At 41.1% G+C, this 22,903-nt stretch overlaps 1 pseudogene; it reads left to right on the forward strand.

The window, feature by feature from the left end:
• The first annotated feature begins 12,339 nt into the window (after positions 1–12,339).
• Positions 12,340–22,461, forward strand: LOC127669484 (sorting nexin-18-like; annotated as a pseudogene).
• Positions 22,462–22,903: the final 442 nt, after the last annotated feature.

Below are 22,903 nucleotides of genomic sequence, written 5' to 3' on the forward strand. Positions count from 1 at the left end.
CTGATTCTGGTAACATCACCAGTGCTGTACAGCACGCCAGAAGACCTACTTCAAAATTTCCCACATTTAAGATCATCTTTGCACACATACTTACCTTTTATCCGCATCTGTGACTTGATGACTGGGATAACAAGTTTGTAAGGTCAGATGAGCTGTCTGGCCACCACAGAACTCACATTGGAGGGAAGAAGCTGGTGTGTCCTGTGTGTGACTGACACTACATACAGTGTGACCACCTGACAAAGCATGCTCATCCACACATGACAACCGAGAAGATCCCAGGCTGGCAGGCGGAGGAGGGCAAGCTGAACAGAATACCCTTGGCAGAGAGGCCCGGGAGCATCCTCGAACCCTTGCCGGTCTTTGGCTGAGGCACCCTGTGGCATCCATCACCTTCAGGCTTCTTCGAAAGCCTCTTCAGGAATGGAATCTATGTTCCTCTCCACAAATAAACACGGCCTCTGGGCTTTTGAATCGGGGGCTGTTTCTGATGGAAGTATATTAATTTACTTTTCTGATTGGAAATCTGTTTGGTATCTTTTCTAGTTTTAGAACTTTGTCTCTGTCTCTCTGTATATGTATCTCCATCTCTCTGTCTCTGTCTCTGTCTCTCTCTCTCTCAGTCTCTCAGTCTTGTAAGGAAATGGAAGAAAATTTGCTCTAAATCATCAGCATTCAAACAAATATTTCTGCAATACAATTTACAAAATCTGGATTTTTTTGTACTTTTCTGCTCATGTTTTGTCGAAATGAGACAGTGTTCTTATATTTATAGTTTTATAAAAATATTTATACTGTGTTCAAATTACCCATTTGTTGACAGACAATTTTGCAGCCTTCTTTTCCATGTTTTGTAACAAAGTTTTGCACTTATCCTGCTTGAGAGTAAGCCTGGTAGTTAGTCAGAAAGAAACAAAATAACAAGTATGATACCCGCCTTGTATAGTGATTGTTTTAGATCAGAACTGCTTGAATAAAGAAGCCTTAAAAGGGAAAATAAACGTGGTGGTTAGTTTCATTGTATCCGTTTCAGGGGGAGTTCTAGCAATCAACCTTGTTTCCCACAGAACTATAATTGTGGTTGGGTAGAACTAATCCTGTGAGTCTGACCATCCATGGAGGGTGTGCCCAGGTTTGCCTGGGCTGCTTGTTGGGCAGTTTAGCAGGACCAAATGTGGAATGGCAGCTCAGAGCAAATGATCCCATGTCCTGTCTGTACTTAAGCAATGAAACCATCAAGTCAGACACAGAAAGTTTTAGATTGCACTTTGGCTTTTGTTGTGGTTTTACACTGCATGCTGGATTGATGACCACACAGAGAAAAGGAAATGTTTTATTGGTTGGTTAAACTTTCCACCAGAGTGCAACTTCCACAAAGCAAGGCCTTTGTACAGAGTTGGCTCTGCAGTTCAGATGGATTTCTCATGGACAAAATACTGGGAAATGTGTCACTAAATGGCAGTGACTGTCACCCAACTGCTTTTCCAGTCATTGTGTGTGAAGGAAATTATTTTGTTCAAACAAGAAAATGTGGAAAGACTATTTTGTAGCTTGCCTGAAAACAGATCTTAGGCACTGCTTTTATGCCTCAGGAGCATGTGTCCTGTATCCAGGTGATCAGACAAAAACGTGCTTTTAGTTAAACTTTTAAAAGCTCAGGAAATACAGTAAGAGTGAGAACAGGCATATGGCCCTGTTTTGGCAGCCTGAGAATATTTTTGTGAGGTATGAATTAGGTTTTGTGTTTGCCTATTAATCATTGGCGTTTAACTTTACTAACTGATGGCAAGGTTGAAATATTAAACAATTAGATAAAATAAGGTTTTTGTGTTCAGATCTTTGAGTCTTGTATAACCATTACATGGTCATACATTGTATGCTACTTGATCCCTGTAAGGTGCCTCTGCCTTTGGTAGATGAGTTCTGTATGTACATGAGTTTAGGAACTGTCCAGACAGCTCTCCAGGCAGTGTTGGTATTGTCGTTCAACATAGTTGAGTGCAGAACTAACTGTATCTATAGCTCATGTTTGTCACAGCACCCTGAGCCTGTTCACATGACTTAAGTTAGCATCTATGACTGTGTAAGCTGTAATGACATCTAATTTAATGTTTTTGTCATTGTCACATGTAGAGGGATGTTCCATGTGCTGGCATTTCTCCAGGTAACAGAAGGCCCTGAAATGTTTGGTTGCTCATCACAGAACTTTCTCTAACTAGCATTGTTTCCAAATGACTGAAGTGTTTCTAGATTTATCAGCCATATTTCTGAAAGAGGTCCCAACATTTGTCTAATGAAAAACCAAGGTGGAAAACAGTTCCTATCTGAAAAGGACACCTGAGCTCCAGAGCCATGGGATTGGCCACTCCCTTCAAGGCCCTCCCCAACTCCCCATGTCATGGTGGTGACCCCAGTGTCCCTTATTGCTTGAGAAGTTCTTCATTTGATTTTTTTTCACTTTGTTGAACCTTTCAATAATTTTAGTAATAAAAATGTAAATGTTAACTACTTTTGTTTTATATGACAGGCTTTGTCTTATTTAATAGATTATGGGTAATGTAACTTTTTTCTTTTAATCATGTGAAACTTTCTTGCCTCTCAGACAAAAACAAAGAAAAGATTTCAATTTCAGTAGTTGTGATACTGCAAGGTTGTACCTACTACAGGCTCCTCTCTCTGACCCTGTCTTTCTGCTGGAGGTTTTATTCTTTCAGACACCAGCCACGGTTTACCCCTCTCATTGCTTTTTTATATTCCTAGGTATAAAAGAAAAAATAGGGGAAAAAACAACTAATTTTAGGTTTGATAAGAGTGTCCAGCAAGTTGGCAGAAAACCTTCTGTCTTTGAAAATAAGCCAATTAAAGTAAATGAGTGGAATGTATTTGATTAAGTTTTATATAGCATACTATTGTCTCCACAGCATACCATAGCATAAGCAATATACTGTTTCATATTTTAGCATAAATTTTACTACTTACATATAAACTCATCAGATCCACGTTTTCCACGATAGGAAAAAAATAGACTGTTTGACTTGTCATGATGATTTTAATTAGGTTCTTAATTTTGTACTTTAACTTATATTTGTTCAATTTATGAGAACATTAGAAACACATATTGCTTGTTTTACATACACATCTTTCTGTAAACATTGAATATTTACTATGAAAAATGGAAATTATTTCCAGATGGTTATGGAGATAAACACACTGACTGGTATGAGGTGGTATCTCCAGGGTTTTTTTTATTTGCATTTCACTCCTGAATAAAGGTGTTTAACATTTCTTTAGGTGCTTCTCAGCCACTCAGTATTTCTCAGTTGACAATTTTTTTTTGTTCAGCTCTGTACTCTATTTTTAATAAGCTTATTTGTTTCACTAGAGTAGACCTTATTGAGTTTGCTGTATATATTGTATATTAGTCCTTTTTCAGATGTAGGATTGGTAAAGATCTTTTTCCAATCTTTCAGTCTCCTTTTTGTTGTATTGACACTTTTCTTTGCCTCCCAGAAGCTTGACAATTTTATGAGGTCCTATTTGTCAATTCTTGCTCTTATAGCATCAGCTATTGGTATTCTGTTCAGGAAAATTTCCCCTGTGCCCAAATGCTTGAGGCTCTTCCCCACTTTCTTTTCTATTACTTTCACTGTATCTGGTTTCATGTGGAGGTCCCTGATCCAGTTGGACTTGAGCTTTGTACAGGGGATATGAATGGATCAAATTGCATTCTTCTACATGCTAACCGCCAGTTGAACCAGCACGTTTTGAAAATATTCTGTCTTTTCTCTACTGGATGGTTTTAGCTCCTTTATCAAAGATCAAGTGGCCATAGTAGTTTTGATTTGTTTCTGGACTTTCAATTCAATTCCATTGATCTACCTGCCTGTCCCTGTACCAATGCAATACAGTTTTTATTACTACTGCTCTGTAGTACAGGTTGAGGTCAGGGATGGTGATTCTGCCTGAAGTTCTTTTATTGTTGAGAAATTTTTGCTACCCTGAGATTTTTTTAATTCCTGATGAATTTTCAAATTGTTCTTTCTAGTTCTATGAAGAACTGAGTTGGAATTTTGAAGGGGATTGCATTGAATCTTTAGATGCTTTCTGAAAGATGGCCATTTTTACTATATTAATCCTGCCAATCAATAAATTTAGGTGATATTTCCAGCTTTTTCATCATCTAATGAAATGTTTAAGCTGGGCAGTGGTGGTGCACACCTTTAATCCTAGCACTTGGGAGGCAGAGGCAGGTGAGTTTTAGGCCAGCCTGGTCTACAGAGTGAGTCCAGGACAGCCATGGATATACAGAGGAGATCCTGTCTCAAAAACAAACAAACAAACAAAAACAAATGAAATGTTTATGTGGTTTTATTTCTTTGAATTTATTTATGTAGTAGATTATGTTGGTGGATTTTCATATATTGATCCATACCTGTGATGAAGCCTACTTGATCATGGTAAATGATCATCATAATATGTTCTTGGATTTGGTTGGCAAGAATTTTATTGAATATTTTTGCACCAATGATCGTAAGGGAAATGGGTCTGAAGTAGTCTTTCTTTGTTTGGTCTTTGTGTGGTTTAGGTACAAGCATTAGTGTAGCTTCATAGATCAAATTGGCTAGTGTTCCAAACTATCCCTTCTATGTTGTGGAATAGTTTGGAAAGTATTGGTATTAGGACTTCTTTGAAAGTCTGATAGAATTCTCCACTAAACCTGTTTGGTCCAGGGCTTTTTTTAGTTGGTAGACTATAAATGATTGCTTCTATTTCCTTAGGAGTTGTAGGACAGGTTAGATGGTTTATCTGATCCTCTTTGAACTTTGGCACCTGGTGTGTGTCTAGAAAAAATGTCCATTTCTTCCAGATTTTCCAATTCTGTTGGGTATAAGCTATTGTAGTAGCATCTGATGACTTTGAAATTCCTGATTTTATGTTTCTGTGGTGATCTTTTGGGTTTGTTGAAAGAAGATTACTGTCTTACTTTTTCTAAGGTGTAGTTTCTATCCTTGTGTTTTGTCTTTTTAATCTACTATTCTTTGTAGGTCTGGATTTAGAAAGATATTGTGCAAATTTCACTTTTTCAAGGAATATCTTGATTTCTCCAAATAAGGTGATTGAGAGATTTGTTGGGTATAGTATTCCGGGCTGGTATTTGTGTTCTCTTAGGGGCTGTATGAGATCTGCCCAGGATCTTTTAGCTTTCATGGTCTCTGATGAGAAATCTGTCATAATTCTGATAGGTCTGCCTTTATATGTTACTCGAATTTTTTCTCTACTGCTTTTAATATTCTTTCTTAGTTTACAGCATTTGGCGCTTTGATTATTATGTGATGGGAGGAATTCCTTTTCTTATCCTGTCTATTTGGAGTTCTGTAGGGTTCTTTTATGTTCATGGGCATTTCTTTCTTTAGGTTAGGAATGTTTTTTTTCTATAATTTTGTTGAAGATATTTACTAGATCTGTATGTTTGGGGATCTCTCTCTCTTCTATACCTATTATCCTTAGTTTTGATTTTCTCATTGTGTCCTGTATTTCCTAGAGGTTCTGGGTTGTGAGCTTTTTACATTTTGCATTTTTATTGTTGTTTCAATGTTTTCTATGGTATCTTCTGCATCTGAGATTCTCTCTTCTATCCGGTTTCGTCTGTTGGTGATGCTGGCATCTCTGACTCCTGATTTATTTTCTATGTGTTCTAACTCCAGGGTTGCCTCCCTTTGGGGTTTCTTTAATGTTTCTATTTCCATTTTAAGGTCATGGATGGTTTTGTTCATTTTCTTTGTTTGATTGCATTTCCTGTAATTATTTAAGGCAGTTTTGTGTTTCCTCTTAAAGGGTTTCTACCTGTTTACCTATGTTCTCTTGTATTTCTTTAAAGGAGTTATTTATGTCTCTCTCAAAGTCCTCTATCGTCATCATAAGAAGTGATTTTACATCTGTATCTTGCTTTTTTGGTGTGATGATATATCCCGGACTTGCTATGATGAGAGAATTGGGTACTGATGATGCGAAGTAACCTTGGTTTCTTTTGCTTATGTTCTTATGCTTGTCCCTGGCCACCTGACTATCTCTAGTGCTACTTGCTGATACTTTGTCTGACTGGATCCTGTCCTTGCTGTGGTCCTGGCTTTGTTAGAATTCCTCAGAGTTCAGATGTCTCTGTGATCCTGAGATCCTGAGTATGTCGTAGCACCTGGGAACTGCCTTTGGGACCAAGATATCCTGGTCTGACCAAGCTCCTGCGATTCTGTGATTCTCTGATCCTGTGATCCTGCAATCCTGGGTATGTTAGAGCACCTGGGAGTGGAGCTTCCTCTGTGTGGTGTGATACTTTCTGCCATGTTTGCAGTCAAGGTCTCCTCAGAGCACTGGCCCAGACCTGAAGGAACCTGGGCCACTGGTCAGGAGGAGTTCCTGGGTGCATGGGTCCCACTTGTCCCAGGTACTTCTAGTGTTGGGGCAGATGTTGTATCCTCCCCACTTCTGATTCTATAAGCCTGGGCTTGTTAGTGCCCCTGGGAGTGGAGCTTCCTCTGTGTGTTGTGGGACTGGCTTTGGAATTCAGTGCCCATGCTCAGGGCTCTGGTCCATTCTGGAAGGGGATCATACACTTTCACTTTTGAATATATTTCCCTCACATATGAGACACCGTAAGTAAAAACACTGTGACTGAGTTATACCTAGAAAAATAAGTAAGGTTTATATGTTCTTTCATAACTGTCTATAACCTTTGATAAGATCTTCCTTGTGATCTAAAGTTTAGACTTTCTTGTTCTCTGTCTACATGTTAATTGTACTAACATTTACATATGTTCACGTATATACAGGTATTATTGTCCAAGTTCTGCAAATGAGAGATCAAGTGTCTCTCTCTCTCTCTCTCTCTCTCTCTCTCTCTCACACACACACACACACACACACACACACACACACACTCTCTCTCTCTCTTTCTCTCTTTTTCTTTCTTTCTTTCTTCCTTCCTTCCTTCCTTCCTTCCTTCCTTCCTTCCTTCCTTCCTTCCTTCCTTCCTTCCTTCCTTCCTTCCTGGGATTGTGTGATTTCACTTAATAGTATATATTCTAATATCTTCCTATCTTCTGAAAACTTTATGATTACATTTTCTTTAGAGCTGCATAAAGATCCAACATACATATCCACTTTTGTGTTAGAGTAGAGAAATGTGGGTGTATTTTATTTGATTTTCTTAATTATTTCTTGGTATTCCTTTCACTATATTAATAATTTTACTTTGTGCATGAACTCTGCTGTGTTAAATCTTATGTTGATTGATGAACTTCATGGATATCTCATATATGGTAGAAATGGTCACAGATACAACTGGTTGATAAAGCTCCTCTTCTCAGTGCTGGAATATGAACACAGAAGTAGTTCCCAGATTGTATGGCAAGTACTCATGGTGGTTCAGTTACGCTTATAATCTGATGAAAATTTCCCATAATCTATGGAAAACAGAGAATAAAGAATTAGACAGTGTTCTACAGCTATTCCTCATACACAATGGTTCTGTGCAACTTCCAAATCAGAACACAAAAGTATCCATAATAAAATTATCTAACTAATGTAAGTGCTATATTGAGGCTAACTGCATGATATAAAGGAAGGTAAATCTCCTTGCTGGGGTATATTGCTGGAGTAAATGTAGACATTTAGAAAACATGTCTAAAGTTATTATTTTTAAAGTATTTATCTCCAAAAAGGGATGTGGAGGAAAAGAGACTCAAAATGTTAATAAAATTATTTTTATTCATTTTATTGAAAATAACTTATTTTAATGTATATGTTGATAGTCAATAATTAAAGTTGCTAAAATTTTAGAGTCTCAATCACAGTGAAATGAACAAATGAAACATCTTAGGAAGGAACCTTATTTATAAAACTTTCTCAAGTGGACATTCTTGTGCACTTAGAGTTAAAATGACAAGCCTTCCTGCCCTGCCCTCTAGCCCATGGTCCTTTGCCCTCTCTTCCTTCATTTTCTTACCTTTTTGTTTTTCCTGGGTATTTCCTTGATGAAATACATTCGCATCAGTATGACCCCAATTTGCTTGCATAATTCTACCAGAGCTAGAGTATGGCTGGGATCAATTTGTGGATCCAACCAACAGATTAGGGAATGACAACACTAGGGTAAATACCATCACTATCCCTTGACTTCTTCCATATTTTATCATTTATTGTATTGGGCACTTGAATTCTGTCAAAGTGACAATATACTAACCATTTCTTATCTGATCTCCAGAAACTGGGTAAATTATATTTCATAGCTAAACATCTTTGAGTTTCAAGGACAATTAAAATTGAGGATGTTATTATAGATTGATAAAGTGGTATGAATAGAAATATTTCTATCCTTGAAAACAGCTATGTCAGTCCTCAAAATGTGTTGCTCAGAGGTAAATGATAGTTCCTGTTAAATAAAATAGAAGCTTTTCTAAACAAGGAGACTGGGTAAGTTATAGTGTGAAACACCTGGACACCTAGTATTCAGTAATGCATACTCAGAGTCACAATGCTGCTGCAGCAATCTGTGGAGGAAAATGTCCATCCTGGAATGAGCTCATTTATTTTCCCACGATGTCTCTACACTCTTTACCATTGCATAAAACAATAGAGCTTGACACAAATGAGAATATAGTATATCATTTAACATGTGATGTTTGACAACCAGGACATGGTAAAGTATTTTAATGTAGAACAGATTACCTGTAGCTCACTCAGTCAAAGTAAGCTGTGCAATCTACAAACCCCTCAAGTCTAAATCAATATCTATAAAAAAAAAAAAACACAGCAATCATACACACACAGAAGCACACATGCACATACCGACCCCACAAACTCACATATTCTACCATAAAGACATCAAAATACACTCACACATCTGACAATCACAAGGAGACAACACAGAACAAGTACAATATTTTGAAAACATCAATGATTTAGCTTGTGCAGTCCATTGGTCTTGTCATTAAGCATATCACAAAAGGAAATAATGAATAGTTCCTGAAAGGTGGATTAGAAATGAATAATCCAAATATTTTCTTCATTTCTTAAGTTTTGGGAGGGGAGGGAGGAAAGAGTTTATTTAACTTACACATCCTCACTATAGTCCATATTGAATGCAACCAGGACATGAACTCATTGCAGAAACCTAGAAGCAGGAGCTGATGCAGAGCCTGGTGAAAGATGCTGTTTATGGTTTCCTCATCAGGGTATGCACAGCCGACTTACTTTCTCAAAAGAAAAAAAATACATTTATTACTTTTATATCCCAGTATCAGCCCTTCCTCTCTTCCATAGTGCACCTTCATTCAAGTCCTCTGCCAAGTCGACCTCTGTGTGTTACCCCCAACTAGAAGTTTCCAAGAAATAACCCCCTGCCCTTCAAATCACTGAGGGACTGGGCACATATTCTTACACTGAGGCCAGAAATGGTGGTTCATTTAGGAGCATGGCATCCAGAGGCAGACAGGCAACAGGCTCAGGGAAAGACACTTCTCAAGTTATTGGAGGACCTGCATGAAGACCAAGCTGCTCATCTGCTACATATATGTATGGGGCCTAGGGCCAGCTCATGTGCTCCCATTGATGGGTTGTTCACTCCTTGCCAGACTCCAAGAATCTAAGATACTTAACACTGTTGGTCTTCCATTGGAATCCCTGTCCTTGTTGGATCCCTCAATCCTTCTCCTAGCATTACAATAAGACTCCCCAAATTCTGTCTAATATTTGGGAGTGAGTCTGTTTCTGTTTCCATTGGGTAATAAGTGGAACCCCTCAGAGGACAGTTACTTCCTCTCTGTAAGCATAAGAGAGTATCATTAATACTTTCAGGGACTGGTTCTTGCCCATGAGCAGGGTTCCAATTTGTGCCAATCATTGGTTGGCAATTCCCTCAGTCGCTATTATTGTCCCTGTACATTTTGTAGGCAGGACATATTGTATATTTCCAGTTTCTGGCTATTATAATTAAAGTTGCTATGAACATAGTTGTGCAAGTGTCCTTGTGGGATGGTGGAGAATCTCTTGGGTGTGTGCTGTCTGTATGCTTTGTTTGCTCAATTTACTGAGATGTAGCTGTTTGGGTAAACTGCAGTGTCCAAGAATCTGATATTCTATAAAGTTGCACCCTATAAAGTATCAAGAATATTTCCCAGGCTCCCTATGCAGTATATTTATGGTTAAACATTTTATTTTGATGCCAAAAGAACTTCAGTTTAAATCCTCAACTCAAAATTGTAAGGCTCAAATTTAACAGGAATAGAACTGTCAACTCCTACTCTTATGAATGCCACTAATTTGAAAAGAGTTACTGCATTCCTATGAGTAACAATGTTTATTTAGCTCCCTGTTAATCCTAAAACTAATAACTAAAACCAAGGAAAGTTTATTTAAAATCAGGCTTACTTAATAAATGATCCTCAAACTATTCAGTGATTTAATTGACATATGGGCATGATAAACACTGCAACTGGATCGTGGTTAACACTAGACAGAACTGTGCCCATGCCTCTCCCCCCAGCAGGGCTCTGTTCAGGCTGTGGACACTCTGCCTTGTCAAATAAGGTCAGTTTTCCCAAGTACATTCTCTACAGGAACATCTCTCAAACCTTCTGCTTCTGGCAGCTGAAAGCCCATGCTATCTTGAGCAGCAACCGAAGACTTAATGCTTTCCTGTAGGACAGCCAAAGACTGGCCAAGGAAGCCATCTTGTTGACCATGGAAGCCAGGACAAATATCTAGGTAGCCTGCAAGTCTTTGCAATTTTAGTGGAAAGAGAGACAATTTGGTTTATACTTCTGCTACAAGTTATTCTTTTCAGAGTTTTGAGGATGTGGATTTACTAACTGTAGCTTTAACAGGGCAGACACCTAAGCTTATTTACCAAGACAATAGCTGCCTTTCTAATTCATTTAACTGGGGCCCCAGGTTACAGTTTTCTAAAACTTGTAGGCCTCTTGCTGAGAAAGAGAAACACAGTGTACCTTGTTGGCCTACTTCCCTCTTAAAGAGACAATCTCACAAAACAAGGTCTATGTAAACTTTTTACTCTTAATTTATTTAAAAATACTGCTTTGCAATCCCTACTCTCAGTTAACCAACATCTGGGATTCCTGGTAAATGAATTGAAACTGTTTCAAGCTAAAGTAAATTGTGAGGGTCTAGAAACCAGCTTAAGACGTGCAAGTACAATTCATTAGAATTTCTAAGGAAATAAAAGCTTAAATAATTAGTGTTCTAAACATTGATTTACGATTTGTAAACAAAAGTTATAAAAGTGTAAGAAAGCAACTAAAGGTAATAATGTTTCAGATTTCCTCTCCTATGCTATTGTTAGATGAAAACTTCTAAAGTTCACAATTTTAACATGAATGAATGGAGTTCTAATAGGCTATTAATGTAGACCTGGTTCTTCAGGCTTTTAAAATATTGATGCTAGTGGCTTGGATTAGTGGTAGATACTTTTAATCCTGGAACTGGAGGCAGAGTCAGGCAAATCACTTAGATGGAGGCCAGCCTAATCTACAGAGTGAATTAATATGTAGGGCTACATAGCAATTAATATACAAACATACATATATACACATTTATAAATACATATTATTACTGTCAAAATTTCTAAGTTTTAAATTTTTAAGGATGTCTTCTAAATATAAACTTGAACATTATTCTACTAAATACTTCATTTATACTTGAGGGAGTTGACATGTATCCACCACGTTAGATCAAATGGACTCCAGATAACTATTCTTGTCAATAGTTTAAATAATATGTTAATAATAATAAGTATAAATAATAAACTATGTTTCCCTGCCTGCATCCTGTTCCAGAGTATAGAATTCCTACTTCCTCCTCTCTCTCTTCCACTCCCTCCCTGTTTTATAGCCTGGAAGTTGTGTCTGAAAAAGCCTATATTACAATTGTATTACTGAAAGTCTGTTAATAAAAAGTGGTTCCCCTCTTTATGGGCATGACTAATTTCATTTCATTTGCTCCCTAAAGGGGGAATATGTGGGGGGCGGGGCAGCGAGCACGGCGGGGCGGCCCTGGAGGAGGAGAACTTGGCTGCCTTGGAGAGCAGCTGAAATGCCTGTTCTTCAAGCAGGGCAAGCTGGAGGCTGACGCCATTCACCTGGCCCTGTCCTCAGATGCAGCAGAATGTCTTCCAGTATCCGGGATCAGGACTGGTTGCCCAAGGCAAGGCCAGCTTCATCATGATGCTGAGCCCTGGGGGCTCCATGGTGCAGATGCCCGGCACCCCTCCAGCAAAGCTCTCTGCTCCAACAAACCCCGCCCACTTCTGGGTACCAGTCACCAGACATGAAGGCCTGGCAGCAAGGAGCAATGGGAAACAACAATGTGTTCAGTCAAGCTGTCCCGAGCCAGCCTGCACCTGCACAATCAGCAGTTTACAACAACATGAGCTTCACCTTGTCCATGGCAGGTGCAAACGCGAATGTTCAGAACATAAATCTAATGATGGTCCAGATGCAAATGAGCTCTCTGCAGATGCCGGGGATGAATGCTGTGTGCTCTGAGCAGATGAATGATCCAGCACTGAGACACACAGGCCTCTACTGCAACCAGCTCTCATCCACTGACATTCTCACAAAAGACGCAGATGGAAACCAGGACAAGAGGACAGAAGAGTTCTTCTGTGGTGACTAAGGACTAGAGGAGCTCTACAGGTGCAGCAGGTTCAGGTGTTTGCTGACGTCCAGTGTACAGTGAATTTGGTAGGCAGGGACCCTCACCTGAACCAGCCTGCTCCACTGGGAACTCAAAAGCCCACATCAGGACTACAGAACCCCCAGGCCCAGCAGAAGAGCCTCCTTCAGCAGCTACTGACTGAATAAGCACTTTTAAAGGAATGTGAAATTTAAATAAGAGACATGCAGAGTTATATGAATATATTATATAGTTCTCTGGGATTTTTGATATCTCAATCTGCAGCCATTCTTCCGGTTAAAGCATATGGAGAAAAAAAAAAAAAAGAAAGAAAGACAAACGTTCACTTTTGGTGGGAGATTGAGAAGTGGTTTTTGTTTCCTTCTTTGTAAAGTCCTTGGATATTGAAAAGAATAACAAGGCAAAACAGTTGGACAATCTTATTTCTTGAGGCAAAAGTTAATTATTCTTATTTTTATTATCAGTCATTGGCTTCTGATCTAGATGAAGGCTTTTGGAGGCCCAAAATAACAGGTTGGGAGGTAATGAGGAAAACCATCGCTCAGGCCCGTCCCTTCCCTGGAAGAAGAGCCTGTGGGCCTTGCCTGTCTGTCCACCAAAGGCTGTCCCACTCCTCCCACCACAGCCCCCTCCCCTGACCCAGGCAGCTCGTGTGTACAGTCAGCTTCTTCAAGCAACTCTGTATCTGTTGGCATCAAGAGGATATTTTGCCTCTGCATATGCGCCCCTTCTCCTTTTTATAAAGATGGATGTAAACCAAGGAAACCACCCTCCAGGAAAGAGGATGAGAGGAGTATATTCATCAAGGAATCCAAAATGCAGTTTGGGTGAAAATGCAATAATTTTTGATGAGATGGGAGAAGGACAAGAACCGAGTTCCATCAATATTGTAGATATGATTTTCTGATTAAGTCTGCAGGGAAGGCAGCCTGTTCTTTCTGCTTTTACTCTGTTAACAGCAAGGTAGCTAAAGTTATTTAAAATAAAATTAAGTTCATGATCTGAGTAGCTTTTTTCCCTTAAATCTCACTGTAACTATATTTTTATTTCTTATAGAAATTAATTTTGTTCTTTTTAATTTTATACTTTTTTTCATCCTCTTTGTTTTTCTAAATTTGTGTGTGAAATATAAGGTTGATGGAATTGCAATTACATTTGGCTGGTGATTTCATTATCCCAGTCACTGTGAAGCCATGCTAGGATTTACTCTGGGTCTCATCAAAGTGGCACCACTGGAAAAGAGCTATTGTAGCTGAGCTCGAGGAGACCACCCCAGAGCATCCAGGCTCAGCTGATCAACGTGCACAGGCTGCGTGTATGAAGGGAAGTCAGTGCTCAAAGAAAAGCTCCTCTTTTTTTTTGTCTCAGAATAACTTTGGGAATTTGAACTTCCATCAGTGCAAATGTGTTTCTCTGTTCTGCTCCGAGGCCAACTGGTACCATGTTACCCCGTCTTGTTACTCTTCCACATCCTGTCTCATCCTGGCCCTGAGAAAGGAGCCAGTGGACTGACTCTAGTGCTAGCAGTTGTGCTCCAGGCCAGGCAAGCCTGAGTAAGGTGTGGCCAGAGCAGCCAAGGGAGACTGCAGCACTAACCTTGCCCAGCACCCTGGGACCCTGCTACCTCTGCTCACACGGCAGAGAAACGGCCATAACAACCAATGCGGATGAGGAGCGTGGACCCAAGACTTCAAGGAAGATGCCATTTACCCAGATCCTTCCTTCTGCATCTCACCAGCCCTCATACAAACAACTCCACTGAACAGCATCGACTCAGAAACGACAGGAGTTTGAAAATGGTGGAAGGGCTCATGTGGTAGCAGCTATGAAATAGAAATAGAACCCTCAGCTACAGACATTATCTTTTTTAGTTTTTCAGAAAATGCATCCCTGTTCCCATTCATTTCCAGCTTGAAAGCCCAGCCATGCTACTCTAGATCCTTCCAAACTGCTCTAGGAGGCCGTTTCCATTCTCTCTGTGATAACGAATGTGCAGCCTTCAGGAAGTTCACCTTTGATTTCAGCATTCCAGATGAAGTCTCCTGACTCGGCCCTTTTACCTAAAGACCTAGCAAAGAACAGCAGTAAGGAAAGTTGGAGATGCTTATGTCCTCCCCATCCCCACTGCACATTAATGTATGCATGTCACCTTCACGGTTTTATAATTGCACTGTTTGTTTTATGAATGTACAGATTACAATTATTGCTACATTTGAGGAGAATGAAAATGCTTACTTCTATGTAATTCCTGTCAGTCCATAGGAAACTGACTTTTTCAGCTACTGAAAAGAATTTGTTTAAGAACCTCAAAAAAAAGTGGAATGCATGCTATGTAAATATGCTCCCAACAGTCTCAGCCCTGAAATCAATCACTCTAATCATAAGCAAGATATAGTACTTATGAAGTAGTTGCTTCCTGATTGGCAGCTGATATTCTGGATCCTACACTTAGTCAAGATAGTTATGTTTTCTTACATTAGAAAAACCATAAACCGTGGCATCAAGGGAAGGAAATTGTTGCATTCATCATTTTGGAGCCAAGAATAATTTGATGATAATGGTATCCTGAAACCATTTTCTGATTCATAATAAATATCTTTCAAACACATCTTAATGTGTTATTATTTCTGTTTCTCCTAATCAGCAAAATTTAGCAAATCTTTATGGAGTGAACAATTCACTAAAATCCGTCAGTGATATATAACACAGAGTAAAAAGAGCAACCGTAGTATAGCTGAATATCCTATTCTCCTAAGGATGCTATCATGGCTCCTCATTTTAGGCAACCCATATACCCTTTTTTTTTTTAATCTGTAAGGTCCAACGCAAGAAAGAACAGATATTCTGTTTAAATGAAAATATGATTTCCTATGCCTCACGTATCTTTCAGTTGATACAGAAAGAAAATAGTGTCAGGTTGGGAGCTTGGCTCAGTGATTAAGAGCATTGGCTGTTTGTCTAGACGACCTAGGTTGGTCTCCAGCTCTCATAGGATGGCCCACAACTGCCTCTAACTTCCTGCATTTCCAAGGGTCTTGGAAATGACCTTCTGACTTCTATAGCTGATAGACATACATGGTGCGCACACACATTCATACAAAACACTTATGCTCAAAAAACAAAAATGCTAAAAATATTTTTAAAATCCTGACTGCAAAATATGCTCCGCAATGGTGACACAAAAGATGTGGGAGTAAACAAACCATCTGAGTTCAGGCCATGTCATATGAGATGGGATGCTCTGTACATGTTACAGCAAGGATAGAAAAGTACCCTGGCAATCAGAAGACAAAGAATACCACAGAGTCACACAGCCAGAGAAATCTCACGCAACAGATTTGTTGGGAGGGGAAAACCCAGAGAGGTATATGGAAAGAATATCTTCTGTTTGTATAGATCAGACACCTGTCAATTAAATTCTGCTGACCAATAGTTTAGGCAGACTGTAGGAGGTGGGGCATACCGGAAGCAGAAAGTATTTTGGGACAGTGCTGATTGGAAGATTCACCTGAGAATATGTGATAAGACAGACCCATGGTATCTGAGCAAAGGTAACCAGGCACACAGCAGAATATGAATTAGAATAAATGGGTTAATTTTTGTTATGATAAAGTCAGAAATTAGCCTAACTATATGATTAGAGTATTTGTAAATATATTTTGAGTTTGAGTCTTATTCCTGCGAGCATGGGGCTGGGAGGAAGAACCAAACTTAACTTCTACTGGGCTGGCTGCCTCTGCTCAGATGAAAGCCAGAAACAAACTGAGTAGAAGACAGGGATATATCCCTGTTCTTGGGGTTTGGCACAAATCTTTGAAGATAGGGATTGGTGGGATTTCGACTTGTGTGCTTGGGCTACTCTTTAAGGATGGAGTGTGGATGGGGAAGACTGAGGCTGGCCTGGAGGGCAGTTAGAGTGTTCTCTGCGAGGAAATTGGCAGTTGGAGGTGCTCAGGGGAGTTTTGCCACTCCTGTGCCTCAAGCGATTTACACTCATATCTGACACTGCTTGAGTGGCCAAGAACAGAAAGTAGATATTCAAAATACTTAAGTGATATCAATCCTACAGATCTAAAAATACATGCATAAATAAATAAATGTAACAATTTAGTTGGTTCTTGTGATATTCTGATATACTCAGTGCCTCATTTAGCCATCAGAGGAGGTTTTTCATGTATCTGATGGGAACAAATACAAACAATCAGACATTATGAGATAGAGAGACAGAGATACATACAGAAAGACCAACAGACAGACAGACACACACAGAGAAGAGAGAGAGAGAGAGAGAGAGAGAGAGAGAGAGAGAGAGAGAGAGAGAGAGAAGCACACCACTCCATATGAGATACTTCCATTAAGTACCTCTCCTCAGAGTTCAGGAAATCCTGAAGTAGAAAAATAAGAATAAATAATATACTTTCCATAAGATAGACTAGACACAAGGAGAACAAAGCCTTCTAAGTCAACTGATCAAAGCTTATTTGTACACACAGACACTGAGGCAGCAAACATAGGGTGTACTGGGGTATGCAAACAAGTCTTCCCCAAACTTATCTTTCGGTTTAGTATTTTTATAGGACTCCTGAATGTGTAAAAATATGTCTCAGTTTCTTGTGTCTTCTCTTAAGCTCTTTCCTTCCGTCTGTTTGCTAAGTCTTACTTTGTTGAGCTTTTCTAAGTTTCATTTCTGAAAATAAATATACAGATCTAGAAGAGAACCCCCTTCCTAAAATTATCTGCTGGCCTCCAAACCTTTATCCCTTTAGTGATCCATATCAAACAAACAAACCAATAAATGCTAAGTATCTTAGATGAGAGTTAGAGAGATGCTTTAGTGATTAAGAGCATGTACTAAGGACAGAGAAAAAGGAGGGAGGTGATTGGAGAAGGGATAGAAGGTTTATGGGACATATAGGGATGGGGGATCAGGGAAAGGGGAAATCATTTGGAATGTAAACAAAGAATATAGAAAATAAAAAAAATTAAAAAAAAAAAAGAGCATGTACTGCTCTTTCAGAAGACCCGACTGTAGTTTCTAGTACCTCATAAGCTGACTCACAACTATGAAAGTGGAAGGTAACATAAAGCAACATCTGAAATTGTCTTCTGACCTCCACATTCGCATGCTGTGTGCACATATCCACCCACTGTTCAGCTGACATTCCTTACTGTATATGAAGGTACATCGCTGTATTTTCAATTGTTAAATCTGTAGTGACAAAGAGCTAAGTGATGGCAGGAGTTTGATGCTGTCATTTCTGAACCATCACTGTGTTTTAGATTTTAAATTTTGCTGATCTACAGCTGCTCAAAATGTGAATGTCATTGCCTGGTGGAAATCCAATAGATATTCTGGCACTGCCTTATTGCTGATTGCTAATTACAAATATCTGACAGCCAATAGAGAGGTCAAAACTACTGGGGTTGACCAGGGCACGAGACAGACAGAGGGGACAAAAGCAGATGCAGGAGTAGGAAAAGATACTGATGGAAGCAGAAGATAGGGAACAGAGCTGTAAACAGTGAGAACCAAATGGGTAGGTAGATTGTTGTACAACTTGAAGTAAGTTTAAATGAGCTATCCCATCAAAATGCCTACAGCTTTGACCTATACAGAAATCTCTGTTTTATTTATGCTGTAAGCTGCTCTGTGAAAAGCCCTGTTTTCACCTATGCTCACAACAATACACACCTGCAAAACAGTATGTGATGCAGCTTCTTGGGTGTATGGATGATTAAACTGATAGACAATTTCATGGTTTCCTAAATAGGGGAATCCAGAGAAGCTTCCATCCCTCTTCCAAACACAATTGACCTTCCTGCCTGACAAGTGTAGCCCAGCCTTCCCACATCTTTCTCTTGCTCAAATACCCTTTGAGCCTTGGTAACAGGCTCTCAGGGCAGCAATAGAGCCCCTGAGAACAAAATCTTTGATTTATTCGTTGTGCTGTATGCATAGAGGCAGAGAAGGCCCACACAGAACTAAGTACACATGTATGAATGCTCACATCTACAAGCATAATCTCTCACTCATGGAGACCCTCATCTCTGTACATACTCATGTATCACACACAATTGGAGAAACCTCCCGTGAGAGAGAGGCACATGTAGACACACATACTGCAAAATGGTTGTTTACAATTGTATAGCCATTTTCTCTACTGTACTCTTGAGAAACTGCCCTGAGTCACCATGAAACCAGACTTGTGTGTTAGTTCATGATAAATAACTGTGGCATCCACTGCTTCCTCCTTTTCCTGGACTTCAAACAATGTGTGGGACCCTAAAAGCTGTCCAATCATGTTCTCTCTTTCAGATATCTCTGGATAAAATCTGTAAGGGTCCTGGAATGCCAACTGCAGGACCAGTGTGGTGGCCAATCTTTCAGCCTGGTACGTCTATCTAGAAAGCCATGTCACAGATGGAGATAGATGCATAGTGCTCTCACAATGCAGAGGGGAGAGGCACTCAACAGTAAGTGACAGGCATGCCACTTCCCTCATTCATCTTAGAATCTCTGTCTCCTCAGGTGGCTCCATTCAGTCTGTGGAGAACTTCATCCCGCTGCTCCCTCTGAATCTCTCTTGACCATTTAAAGGTAAGTTGCCTAAGAGATCACAGCAACAGAGCTTGTGAGCAATGAGTCTTTCTTGTCACCTGTGCCTTTGTGTAACCATTTAGTATCTTTTAGCTTATGGCAGCTATATTGGTGATTTGTGGAGTTTGGTTCTCCAGAACTTGAGCATGCTATATCAGTAACCCTGGCCTAAATAGAACATCAACATCACTGTCACTCAAAGCTCACTGAAGCTGAGGCAAGAAAACATGTGGCCAGCCTGCCTTATATGGATATCCTACCTCAAAAATGCATGATTGTCATTCAGACAGGTCACTATACCTGACACCTCATAGACTACAAATGCCTCTTACTATGCTAACAGGAAAATGTCAGCAACAAGGAGGATAAACTGCTCTTTAAGTGTGTCCATACACACCTGGCTAAAATATTCCATATTCTCCATCTTTTGCTGTCTTGGGAATTTCAGGGACTTTAAGCTTCCCCTAGAACTCCACACTCTCTACTTCCCCATGGGTTCTCTGCCTGATCCCCCACCCCACCTCCCCTTAGGTACATGTATCAAGACTGAGGAGACCCAGGCAGTCTCCTGAGCCGGTACATGGTTACAGAGTTCTATGTTCATGGATTTCTAATTTTTTTTTCAGAAGACTTTGTGCATGTGAATTTTTGGTCGATATGTAGGTATATGAATTCATTATTAGAGCCAAGGTTACCCAAGGAAATTAGAAATTGAGTAGAGAACTTATGTGCAAACATATAGGTGCTGAGATGAAATAAGTTCCGATTGAATGAGATGTTTTTTGAGTACTGAGCCATGTCTGGAGCCTCACCCGCTGTCCATAAATTAATTTCTACTCCACAGAGCATTGGAGATCAGAATGTTTTGTGTCCTCCTCATGTTTTGATCTAGGAACATTTACAAGTGATGACCTGGCCCCTCAGCCTAGTCCTGTACTGATAGTACCACCTCACTTACAACTCTGCTCTGGCTAGTAGCAAGTCGGTCTGGGGATTGAGTTGTGTCTATGTGTACAGGGCCAGCTGTGATATGAAAAGACCTAATCTGTGTCTTCACTTAGACCAACAAGCAAGGAGTGGTGAGAATAATAGGGCAGGATCTAATAGGAGAAGTGAAGAAAATGTGTGTGTCTGGGTCAGACATGGAATGGAATGTAAGCATTGCAACAAGGACACTTAGAGATTCACTTTCTGTACTCATCTAGGCACAGACATGCAAAGGGACCAGTGGTAAGAAAACCTTGTGGGGAGGCCCGGGCCCCACCCTGGCCAGAAGCGGCCTGTGCAGCAGTAGCTCCTGCTAGCAGAGCAGATCTGCAGGGAGGGCTAGAGTGAAGCAGGAAGCGGTACTTGTGCTGCCTTCCAAGCTCCTTCCAAGCTCCCTTTGCGTTCAGGGACACGGATAGTGACCACTGGGCCCTCCGACTGGCCCGAGCTCAGGGCGCGGGGCTCGGGAACGTGGCGCTGCGTGCCAGGGCTCTCTAAGGCTTTAAGTCGGAGAACCCCGTTGAGATCTCACTGCAGGCACAGGAGGTGTTGAGCTTGTGCAGTGATCAGGATGTGGAGGGCTGGCTCGAAGGGATCAGCAGCCGTGGCCACCGCGCCACCCGGGCGGCTTTGAGCCTCTGCCCGTTGCTTTCCAGCTGCTGGCAGCTGGCATCGCCAGCTTCCTTCCAGCAGGGGCGCCCTACAGCCGTCGCCCCAGCAGCTCCTCCCTGGTCACCAGGCCAGCCTAGGCAGAGATGATGACTGGAATGATGAGTGGGATGACAGCCCCAAGGTGGCTGATGAGCCAGCCAGGCGCTCTGGGCAGCGGCGCGTACCCAGACCGCGCAGGCTCCGCAGCAGCGGGTGGCAGCGCAGCCAGCGGGTACCTCTGTCCACAGGCTGGGACCTGTCGCTGGGCTCACGCGGCTACTCGGTTCCCCAGCCTCAGCAAGTGTCTGGAGCCAAGAGCTCCGCCTCGGTGAGCCTCAACCTTAATCACTTCTCCACCTCTGTCAGGTCGGGCCGGGAGGCCTTGGTGCTGAGAGAGGCATCAGGCTTCCTGAAGGATGGGGACAAGCTGTGTGCATGGTGCTGGGTCCCTACGGCCCGAGTGGCAGGAGAGCCCCTACCCTTTCCAGTGCACCATCTACGACCCCACCGAGCAGACCAAGTTCAAGGACTGAAGAGTTGCATCTCTTACAAGCTGGTGCTCATGCATACCCAGGTGCCCGCGCACAGGTGCTATCAGCACTTGGACTGGCTGTGTGCTTGCCTGGCAGAGAAATTTCCCGTCATCTCGGTGCCCCATCTGCCTGAGAAGCAGGCCACCAGGCGCTTCGAGGAGGACTTCATCTCCAAGCGCAGGAAGGGTCTGATCTGCTGGATGAACCACATGGCCAGCCACCCTGTGCTGGCGCAGTGCCATGTCTTCCAGCATTTCCTGAGCTGTCCCAGCAGCACTGATGAGAAGACCTGGAAACAGGGTAAGCAGAAGGCTGAGAAGGCTGAGATGGTGGCTCCAACTTCTTCCTCACTCTGAGCACACCACCTGCCGCAGCCCTGGACCTGCAGGAGGTGGAGAGCAAGAAAGACTGCTTCAAATCCTTCCCCAAGATGGATGACAGCGCGCTGCAGCTCAACCACACTGCCAACGAGTTCGCATGCGCAAGCAGGTGACTGGCTTCAAGAAGGAGCATCAGAAGGTGGGCCAGTCCTTCCTGGGCCGCAGCTAAGCCTTTGAGCTGCATCAGCAGGCCTTGTCCGCGGGTCTGAACCAGGCCATTGCTTTCCCTGGAGACGCCTATGACGCCATCAGAGAACTCTTTGCTGAGCAGCCCAGGCAGGCCATGGACCTGATCATGGACTGTTAGCATTGTATCAGGGGCACCTGGCCAACTTCCCAGACATCATCCATGTTCAGAAAGGAGCTCTTACCAAAGGAAAGGAGAGTTGGCTACACGGGGAAGAAGGGAAGATGGAGGTAAAAAGCTGATGTCATTCAAGACCGCTGTAACACTATCTCCTTCACCACATTGGCCGAGATTCATCACTTCCATCAAATTAGAGTAAGAGACTTTAAATCACAGATGCAGCATTTTTTACAACAACAAATAATATTTTTCCAAAAAGTGACCAAGAAGTGGGAAATCCATTTTGTGGAGGAATAAATACATAATGATTCCTGATATCGTTAGTCTATTATGAGATTCAAATTAGATATAAAAATACCTTTTCTGTGGAGCCTGGAAGTGAGAATCTATCAATAGAATTTAAATTTTATTTTGCCTTCTTCCTATTAAACATCAAATTGGTGACTAAAGTTGGTAGACAAACTACTGCGGTCTGAGGCTCATTTAGTAGTCAGACTGATGGACAATTGTGGTGTCAATTATCTAAGGCTCATGTCATTTGACACACTGACACATACATTGCCTTTCTTTATTCTTAGTGGCTTCAAAAATATTTTTTGTAATTGTTTGAAAAATTGTAAGGAATAACGTATTTTCACAAACAGATAGATAGATAAATAAATAGATAAACAGATAGATAGATAGATAGATAACCACAATAATATATGTGCAACAATATGAGAACTATTTGTGTAAAATA

Source organism: Apodemus sylvaticus, chromosome 1 (genome assembly GCF_947179515.1).
Source record: "Apodemus sylvaticus chromosome 1, mApoSyl1.1, whole genome shotgun sequence".
Classification (NCBI taxonomy): Eukaryota; Metazoa; Chordata; class Mammalia; order Rodentia; family Muridae; genus Apodemus; species Apodemus sylvaticus.